Source organism: Plecotus auritus, assembly GCF_963455305.1.
Source record: "Plecotus auritus genome assembly, chromosome: 6".
NCBI classification, from domain to species: domain Eukaryota; kingdom Metazoa; phylum Chordata; class Mammalia; order Chiroptera; family Vespertilionidae; genus Plecotus; species Plecotus auritus.
In genome coordinates, this window is record NC_137773.1 from 55,378,085 (window position 1) to 55,386,347 (window position 8,263).

Here is an 8,263-nt window from a genome sequence, read left to right on the forward strand (position 1 = left end):
AAAGACAACAAATACTTTTTTATTAAGTTTATTGGGGTGACATTGATTAATAAGATTATATAAGTTCCAAGTGTACATTCTATAATACATCATCTTTACATTGCACTGTGTGCTCATCACCCAAAGTTTAGTCTCCTTCCATCACCATATATTTACCCTTTTCAAGCTTTCCTCCCAACCCCCCTGTCTCCTCTGATAACCACCATACTGTTGCTGTCTGTGTCAGTGAAGTTCTTTGTGTGTTTCCTTTGTTCATTTTGTTGGTTTCTGTTTTATATCCCACATCTGAGTGAAATCATGATTCTTGGCCTTTTTCCCAGTAGGTATTTTTGAACATATAAAGACTCCAGGAATAAAGATCCCATGATTCTCTTGAAGAGGCCAAACTTCAGCCAATCAAATGACAAGTAAAAACACTACAATAAACAGATTGACAAAAAACATTCAATCCACCTAATTGGTAAAACCAAAGCAAATTGAGATGATAAAAATCTAGAGCAGACTATAAACGTTACCAATCAAAGTATAAATGGATTAACTAAAAAACGTTGGAGGAAAGGGGGCAATACAATGAAAGATAAATATACAGATTTCCCCATCTTTTATGACCAGGGGTAAAAAGATAAGGATAAATCAAGTAATGCAAGTATAATTTACTTCAAGGTATAACAAGAAACACTAAGAAAAATAACACAATCACTTTCTTCTTTGACCAAACTTGAATCAGGCTCCTCTTTCTGACTAGTCCCTGATTTTGGACTCTGTGGCCCATTTAGTCCAGTTTCAGCAAGAATCCTGTTGGGTCAGTTTTGGGAAAATTTTACACCCTGATATCTGATAAAATTCTTCATCCCCTGTGCTTGGTATCTTATCACTCTGGCCTACCTTCAGCAAGAATCCTGTTGAGTTGGTCTAGCAAGAATCCCCCTAACCTTAATCTTCCCTCTTAGCAATTTTCCATCCACTAACCCTTTGCCCTGTTCCTTGGGTATCAGTTGCCACTTTTTCTTTTTTTTTCCCCCCTCAAGGTCGAAGTTTCAAGATATTCGTGTTCACTCAGCAATAAAAATTCACATGAAAGAATGAAATAAACAGGGTGGAGAGAATGCTGCTTCAGCAGACAATCCATGCTACTCTGAGGGCAGCGGGAACTGGTAGAGAAGAGGTCAGTGTTTTCAGCACTTCATTCAGTTGCTTTTCCAATCAGGTGACCCAAGTGGCTAGCAGAGAACATTGGGCAGATCCACCCCAGTCTTATGAAAACATAGGCAGCTGGATGCCATCTTTCCTGAAGGGAACATCAGCTCAGCCCATTGTAAACCTAGAACTGAGCACGCCGCTACATTGCCACACTAAGTTCATGTTTCTCTAGTTTCTCCAGTGGTTCTGCCTCCAAGTCTGGATTCGGGTCTGGGTGGTGGATTTCAATGAGAAGAACATAGATGAGGCCTCCAATGGCAGCACCAACCATAAGGCCACAATAGGAATCCACCAGAAGTAATTTCCAACTCGGAAGACATCAAACCCCCATCCTGCCAAAGCAGTGAAAAGTCTGGAACTCAGGTCTCGAGCTGGATTTACTGCGGGCCACAGTTCAATCCCAAAGAGGAAGAAAAGACAATAATCAGGAGGCCGATGGCAATGCGCTCTAGGCCTTTGGGGACTCCCCCGTTTCTGGAGTCAAAGATGATGAAGACAATCATGAGGAGGAACATGGTGGGCATTACTTGGACTGCAAATGCATTTGCCAGAGACACATACGGAGCTGGGTACATTGCAAAAATGTGTGCTGTTGCATTTTCTCCCATGATGAGCAGTTTTCCAACAGCAAAGGACATAGTCCATCATAGTAAATACCAAAGAGGACTGCAGACCCTACGAAGGCTCCCAGGAACTGGGCTCCCACATAAAAAGGAAATGTGAAACATTTCATCCATCCAAAGAGACACATTGCAAAAGACACAGCAGGGCTGATGTGGCCACCAGAGACACCCCCGTCACATAAATGGTCATGACGACCGCCATTGCAAATCCAACATTCACAGTGAGGACTCCTCCAAAATTTCCTCGACTGAGGATGGCTTGGGCAACAGAGCCACATCCGAGGACGATCATTATACATGTGCCCAAGAACTCGGAGAGCGTTTCTTTAGCCAAACTGCTCTTCAACACCAGTTTCTGTTTAAAGCTTTTCCTCCTCCGTTCCTTCTCAGACTGCATCATGCGGCTTCTCCAAGGACCACTCTTTCCACCAGCACCTGCTTCTTCTGCTCCCTACTTCACTCACACATCCCACTTTTTCTTATTGTATTCAGAGTTGAGCCCCATCTCTCTCCCCTACTACAAAATCAATTGTAATAGTCCCTCTGAATGAAGTCAGGCTGACTGTCTTTAACAAGTGTCATAAGTGATTTTTTTCTTTAGTCATAAGAGGTAAGGAAGGAGAGATAGGAAATATGCTAATTTTGCTATTACTTATAGTGGCTTCAAGCCAGTTTCCTAAAAGTCATTCTGCAGATTGGCCTTAGAGCAATTTGACTTTTGGTGAATTGATACAGTGAATTAGCTTCGAACAAATTTACTTTTAGTGAAATCTGCTTCTGCTAAATTAGGAAACCAGTAAATATACCTAAAGAAATACAGAGTATATATTAATATGTATTAATTAAATACATATATAAATATATACATTTTTGAACAAAATTGTAGTACATAAAAACCACTAAAACGGACACATAAACCTTCCTAGTAATCAGAATTATTACACACATACAAGAAGAGAAAATAATGAAAAAAAAATTTTAAGCAATGAAACAGGAAGTACCAAAAATGGCAAAAGCAAACCCAAATTATATCTGTTATAGCAGAAAGTATAAATGGGCTAAAATATCTTGTTTTTAAAAATATGATTGGATTAAAAAACACAAACTAACTTCTGCTGCACTCTGGATACAAAGCAATATAAAGGAGAGTTTATTAACAGTTGTAGAGCTAAGTTGTTTAGATTTAAATCTATGTCATTTTGGGGCAACTTGCCTCATTTCTCAGTGCCTCAGTTGCCTCCTTGATTAAATGGGGATATTAATTAAAGTTAACTCTGAATCATTGAGAAGATTTAGCAAGTTAATATATGTAAAGCATTTAGAATGGTCATGAAGTAAAAATTCAATAAATATTGGCTCACTATTACAACATGAGACACATCTAAAACCAGATGATTTCGAAAGGTTGAAAATAATAGGATGGTCAAAGTCATATCAATGAAGTGCCAACACAAAGAAAACAGTGGTTTGGAATTTAGCACCAGAAAAAATTGAAGACAAATAAGGGTACATTATAATGACAATGAGTGCAACACTAATATTCCTAAAGTAAAAAGTACAGGAAATATAAGGAGAAATTGGAATGAACCAACAGGGGTAGAAACACCAGGTCATGATGGTTTCAATGCCATTTAAGCTGTTCCAGAGCAAGGGAAAGAAAAGGTTTTGAAACCAAAATAAGTTCCAGATGAATCAAAGATCACAGTGTTCTAGAAGAAAAAAGAAAAATAATGTAAAAAATAATCTCAAAGTGGGGAAGTAGGACTAAATCCAGAAGCCCTTAAACAAGATTGATCATTTCAACTTCATAAATATATTTTTAAAATATCTATATAGCAAAAGTCAATAAAACATGTGAAAAGATCAACGATTTACTGGGGGAAATATTTCCAATACTTATTATAGATAAAGGAACTATTTCCTTGCTAAGTAAAGTACTTCTACCAGTCATAAAGAAGATGAAAATACATTTTAAAAAAGCTTACAGTTGTACAAAGGATATGGATAGATAGTCCCAGGGAAGAAAACACAAATGGCTGTTTGTTAATATATGAAACGATGCCTCCCAATAGCTATCTTTGACCCAGAACTTTCATATGCAAAAATGACATATTTATAACAATATACTTGTTCTATCACTGTTTTTAAAAATAAAAAAAATAGAAATAATGTAAGTGTCAGTCAATAGGGCCTATAATTGGCCAAATAATGCCCCTCACCTCCTGCCAAGATGTCCACAGATCTAGGCATATCCTAATCCCCAGAGTCTTCGAATATGTTACATGGCAAAAGAGAATTCAGGTTGCAGATGGGATTAAAGTTGTTAATTAGCTGATTTGAGATGGAGAGCGTATCCTGACTTATCCAGGTGGCCCCATGTCATACAAGGGTCCTTAAAAGTGGAAAAGGGCTGTAGGAGAGTCAGTGTTAGAATGAGAGCATGAGAAAGACTCTATTGCTGGCTTTGCAGATGGAAGGGAGTGTGAGCCAAGAGATATAGGCAGCTCCTAGGAGGTGAAAGAGGTAAGAAAATTGATTTCCTTCTAGAGCCTCCAGAAAAGAACAAGGTGTCCTATGACACCTCGATTTTAGCCTAGTGAGGCCCACGTCAGACTTCTGACCCCCAAAACTGTACTATAATAAATCTGTTGTTTTCAGCCACTAAATGTGTGGAAACTTGCTCCAGCACCAATAGGAAACTAATACCCAAGCTAATTAAAAGTTGTGGTAATCCATACAAGGGGATACCATGCAGTCTTTACAGGAGAGTGAGAAAACTCTCTATCATAGAACAATCTCTGGAATATAATAGCAAGGAATGGAACAGTACACACAAGGAATTAGGAAGACTAGTTACTTTCAGGCAGAGAGTGTAGGAGGCAGGGACAAAGGTGGCAGGCAGAAAAACATTTTTCACTACATATCCTTTTATAACTCTTAAATATATAATATTTAATTTAAAAACTAGAGGCCCGGTGCACAAATTCATGCACCAGTGGGGTCCCTCAGCCTGGCCTGTGGGATCGGACCGAAACCGGCTCTCCAACATCCCCCAAGGAATCCTAGATTGCGAGAGCATGCAGGCCAGGCCGAGGGACCCCTCTGGTGCACGATCGGGGCCAGGTAGGGATGCAGGAGGTTGGCCAGCTGGGGAGGGATCTCGGGAGGGCTATAGGGCATGTCCAGCCCATCTTGCTTAGTTCCAATTGGCCAGACCCCAGCAGCAAACTAACCTACTGGTTGGAGTGTCTGTCTCCTGGTGGTCAATGCACATCATAGAGAACGGTTGAGCAGCTTTAGCATATCATTAGCATATTATTCTTTGATTGGTTGAACGATGACCAGACAACCGAGCACTTAGCATATTAGGCTTTTCTTATCTATAAGAAAGATGTCCTTCTGGATGCCTTCTGGATGAAGCCAGGGCCATGAAGGCTGAGGCAAGCCACTGCAGCTGCGAGAGCCGAGCCCCTTGCACGAATTTCATGCATCGGGCCTCTAGTATAGGATAAAATGTGATTTTATCAAGGAGGGTGTCCTTAACCCCTCAGGAAGGGTCATCCTTTTGTATGATACATCTGAAAACTTCCTGTGTTCTCCTTCATAACCAGATACTATTACAACCTTACCTTCACACTTTGTAACCATGTAATATACTAAAACCAATAATTGTTGGTCCCAGAGTTTTTATTTAATGTGTGTCTTACCCAGTAGACTGTCAGTTCCATGAGGGCTGGGACCAGTTTGTCTTTTAATAGTACCTAGGACAGTGTCTAGCATTTAATTGGACTTTAATAGACATTTATTGAATAAATGGATGAATTAGTTAATACTAGTAAACACCGTCAAGTAAAAGAGTAAGAAAGGGTATAATTTAATCAATTATAATTTCCAAAAGTAAACATAATTAGCCCAAAAATGTAAAATGAAAAAGCATACAATAAAAAATATGATTCAGAGATATAGAGATGTCTAGCTATAGATAACTATTCTTCTCATATTAAACTTTATGAAATCACAGCTACATCTAGTTCTCTAGATTTCTTTATCCAGAGAAAAAAGTTTCAACTATTTTTCAGCTCATGGTGTTAAGATCCCTGGACAGTGTTCACAGATTGAAGCCATTTAACACAGGGTTTGCCTTTTTACAGCTGTCTGCAGTTTCAGCTGTCAGTGGAGAGGCCTGTAATTCAGAGTCATTCCCGTTTGCTCTCTCTACCTCACTGTGTCTCACAACTTCTGCTTGTTGCTGCAACACTCAGCTTCTTTCTTGTTTTTCATGACCAGATCATAGAAGCTGAGAGAGGGAAAGAGAGAGATTACTGTCCTGTAGGCCTGGTAACTCCATGACTGCCTACAATCAGGAAAATTGTACCACATTAACCACTGTTTAGAGAGAATGCTGTTTGTTCATCAACATCATTTTTGTTTTCCTCCGGGGCATCCAGCTAGGCTATCTTTCCCATTCTCCTTTGCTGTTGGGTGGAGCCACAGAACTGAGTTCTGGCCAATGAAACATGGGTCAGTCATGGGTCTAGTGCAGCCGTGGGCAAACTACGGCCCGCGGGCCGGATCCGGCCCGTTCGGCTGTTCTATCCGGCCTGCGGAGCCGAAAGAGCAGAGGGTTCTCTTGCTCTCCCCTCCGCTCCTTCACCAGCAGCAGTGTTAACATGGCAACGTTGGGAACACGGCCGCAGCTCCTTCTTCTGAGTGGGCGGATTTATATCCGTCCATTCAGTAGAAGGAACAACCTCTCAATCTTCCAGAGGCTCCTTGTAATGCCCGCGGACGCGTCCCCCGACATCACCCTGGGAATGCGGAGACACGTTATCGTGGTGATGTAGGGAGACACGTCCCTGGAGAGCACAGTATCAGAGCATTAGCTAAAAAGGAGACCAACAACACTGTTCCCACTGAAGTTGATGTTTTAAAAACCAAAAACCTTTCAACCCAGTCTACATTGCCATCTACATCTACGTCCCGGGCATAATTTGGAAGTTGCACTAAAGAAAATGTTTAATTTACTGTTTACACATTTTGTTCTTTTCTATTTGTTTTAGTTTTAAATTATTTTATTATATTTAAGTTTAATTTGAAAGGCTTTTGTACCTTTCCTTTGTTAGGCAATTTTATTTTGCCTTTGCCATCTTCAATATAAGGTATGTTATTGTGCTATGATTCCTCCATTTTTTGAAATTTCAAATTATAATAATTAGTGTTTACATTCTTCTTGTTAAAATGTTTGAAATGAATAAAACTATTGAAATAAAAAATAAAAGACGGTACCCTTTTATGTAATGATGTTTACTTTGAATTTATATTAGTTCACACAAACACTCCATCCATGCTTTTGTTCCGGCCCTCCGGTCCAGTTTAAGAACCCATTGTGGCCCTCGAGTCAAAAAGTTTGCCCACCCCTGGTCTAGTGGCTGGATGCAGAGACCTCATGAACTCCAGGCCCCTGGAGGATGGCAAAGCCACTAAATTGGAAGCAAGCCTGGGTTCCCATTGGAGCTGCCATGTGCAAGAAGGCTACCTGGGAGATCCATCCAACCACAGACACTGGGGTTCTTTTGTTGTTTTTGTTTTTGTTACTGCTCACCTAAGGATATTTTTCTCACTGATTTTTAGAGAGTGAAAGGGAGGGGAGAGAGAGAGAGAGAGAGAGAGAGAGGAGAATCAATGTGAGAGAGACATATCGATTGGTGGCCTCCCACATGTGCTCCCCCTGAGGCCCCAGGATTGAACCTGCAACCCAGGTACAATGTGCCCTTGCCCAGGAATCAAACTTGGGACCCCCTAGGGCCAACGTGCTAACCACTGAGCAATGCTGGCCAGGGCTAACCTTGTGTTGGACAATTTCAGGTCAAAAACTATTTTTTTATTTTTTTGAACCACTTAAATGTTGGTTCAGAAACTGGCTCCTTGAAGAGGGGTGCTGCCATAGCAGACACCTAAAATAAGGTGGTGAATGGTAAGAAAACTGATGGTAGTAGCTCAGGGGTGGGCAAACTTTTTGACTCGAGGGCCACAATGGGTTCTTAAACTGGACCGGAGGGCCGGAACAAAAGCATGGATGGAGTGTTTGTGTGAACTAATATAAATTCAAAGTAAAGGAGCAGAGGGGAGAGCAAGAGAACCGGATAGAACAGCCGGATCCGGCCCGCGGGCCGTAGTTTGCCCAAGGCTGGTAGTAGCTGGAATGATGGATACTCTGCTATAAAGTGGCAGTATCAAAGACTTTGAAAAACTGTCACCTGTAGTATCTTGAAAGAAGACCATGTGCTTACTGAATGGAACTTAAGGGAAGTGGTGGGAATTTGAGTGCTAGTGTGTGTTGACTATTAGGTGTCTTTGGTAATGTTTTACAGGAAAGAAATGAGTTTGGGAAAGAACTGGAGGTTTTCAAGCTGAAATGAAAGGGAATTAAAAGTCAAGAA

The 8,263-nt window shown here is 40.7% G+C and overlaps 1 pseudogene across 1 annotated transcript; it reads right to left on the reverse strand.

The window, feature by feature from the left end:
* Window positions 1-1,339: 1,339 nt before the first annotated feature.
* On the reverse strand, window positions 1,340-2,220 carry LOC308251908 (aquaporin-9-like; annotated as a pseudogene). Its single transcript has one exon. The product of its transcript is annotated as an aquaporin-9-like (transcript).
* Window positions 2,221-8,263: the final 6,043 nt, after the last annotated feature.